Source organism: Elephantulus edwardii, unplaced genomic scaffold (genome assembly GCF_000299155.1).
Source record: "Elephantulus edwardii isolate Elephantulus edwardi_28Jun2011 unplaced genomic scaffold, EleEdw1.0 scaffold00197, whole genome shotgun sequence".
Classification (NCBI taxonomy): domain Eukaryota; kingdom Metazoa; phylum Chordata; class Mammalia; order Macroscelidea; family Macroscelididae; genus Elephantulus; species Elephantulus edwardii.
Window position 1 is genome coordinate 3,337,407 of NW_006399947.1, and position 2,397 is coordinate 3,339,803.

Genomic DNA, 2,397 nt, shown 5'->3' on the forward strand with positions numbered 1-2,397 from the left:
TGTAAATGTTCATTGAAATTAATAAAATTTAATAATTAAAAAAAAACACAAAAAAATCAACCCCAGGCCTACATTTTCTATATGATCCAGCCCTAGTTTATCTCTTTCTTCTTCAGTATTTTCCAGATTCTCAAGCACTTCCAACTTTGGTTTTTGGTTTGTTTCAGCATGAGTTTAGACATTTTCAAGTTTTTAACTTTTAAATTGTGAGCCTTTGTGCTTTAGCAAGTTGCAGTTTGGGCTGTGAACCCAAAAGCTGGCCGAGCCACAAGTGACCCTGAAGAAGAAATATGGGCAGTCTTCTCTCGGAAAGATTTATAGCCTCAAAGCTCCATAGAAAATTGCTTTGAGTCAGAATCAACTAAGTGGCAGTGTGTAGGTTTTCGGTTGTTTATTATTTTTCCTTTGAAGTTTTTTTTTCTTCACACTAAACTTAGCAGGTTTTCAAGGTTGTTGTTGTTGCTGTTATGTGCCGTCGAGTTGCTTGCGACTCATAGCGACCCTATGTACAACAGTCCTAATCTCTGCTCTGTCCTGTGCCAATTGCACTGTCTCTGACACTCCCATCCCGATTATCCCAGTCACTGAATCAATTCACCTCCTAGAGGGCCTTCCTCTCCTGCACCGTCCCTCCATCCTCCCAAGCATGATGGCCCTCTCCAAGGACCGGTCTCTCCTCACAACATGTCCAGAGTATGTTAGACGGAGCATCAGAATCCTTGCCTCCCAAGAGCCACCCTGTTTAACCCTTTCCAGGACGGATCCGTTTGTTTTCCCAGCAGTCCATGATACTCTCAATACTCTTCTCCAGCATCACAGCTCAAAGGCATCAGTCTCCTTCTATCCTCCTTGGTCATTGTCCAACTCTCTGATGCATAACAGATGATTGCGAAGACCATGGACTATATAAGATGCACCTTAGTCCCCAGAGAGACACCATTGCTCTTCAATACTTTGGAGAGGTCCCTAACAGCAAACTTTCCCATGACAATACGCCTTTTAATTTCCTCACTACTGGATTAGGTAAGCTATATTATGCAAAAACAAATCCATATCTAAGTGGCTCAGCATAACCCATGAAGAGCCCATTATAAGTTCATGTGATTTTCATTCAGTCAGGAAGATATCAAATGAAAATATCAATAAAAAGCAAGAGAACACAGAATCATAAGCAGCACAGTGTAGTCTTCTTGAACAGCTATTCACATGATGTGGGAACACAGGATGGTGGTGACAGTAACAATAGTATCCATAATGGTGGAAAAGGTGAAATTTCTCTCCTTTCCCCCCTTATCCATTCCTCCACCTTCCCCAGCCCTTGAGATAAATGAAGTGACTTTCCCCTTATTACTACTCACTGGTGGTGGGCAGTGTTTGCCTCTCTCATGCCATCAGGTCCAGCTCCACCTTAGGCCACAGTTGTATCTGGAGCCAGGGGCTGTCAGAGTATTCTTTCAGGGACCTCTGGACTGTGTCACATCTGGTCTGCAATCAGTCTTTGGATTAGTGGAGATATTTCTTCTGACTGGTGTCTTCCTCTTGCTAAGTACCCTTCTTTAACACACTCCACAGCCACATATGTCAGTGAGTGTCTCTTTACACTTGTCTTTTCTTATTTGGCACCCTGACTGCATCCATTCTCTGGACTGGCAAAAACTCTGTCTCTAGCAAGGCAGATTAGCCTAGGCTCCTCTGACGCCAGCTTAAACTTTACCCTAGACAAGGTATTCCACTCCTTAACACACCTTCAACACACCCTACAAGAAGAAATGCTACCCATGACCTTTCTGACATTCTGAAGCATTGGTTACCACTCAGACAAGCAAATATTCTGATCTGACTTGCACCCCAACTCTAATCTTCCACAGACCTAGAAGATACACTGGCCAACTCAAACAGTTTATTTTCTATTTCCCATGGTATGCAAGTTTGTTTGAGGATGTGTGTATGTTTTTCTGGTTTATAGTTTGCTTTCAAGGGTACAGCATTTGCTTGTCTGTTTGCTGTACTGTAGTGACTGGCATGTTGCTATGATTTTGAAAGCTATGTTACTGGTATTTAAAATATCAGTGGCTTCACCGATGGCAGACCACTTTCAAGGGAATTTCTTGACTGAGACAGACGAAGAAGCAAGATTGGCCATCCACTTCTGAAATAATAGATCTTTGAAAACCGTATGAAAAATGAAGAAACATTGTTGGATATAGTGCTGGAAGATGAGCCCTCAGTTTGGAAGGACTTAAAAAAAAGAAAGAAGAGAAACAGTTGCAAACATATTCTAATAATTGGAATATGGGAGGTGTAAAGTATGAATCTAGGAAAGTGGAAAGTTATCAAAAAAGAAATGGATGCATGTATATCAACATTCTAGGCAGAAATCTGGAGGACAACTACCTG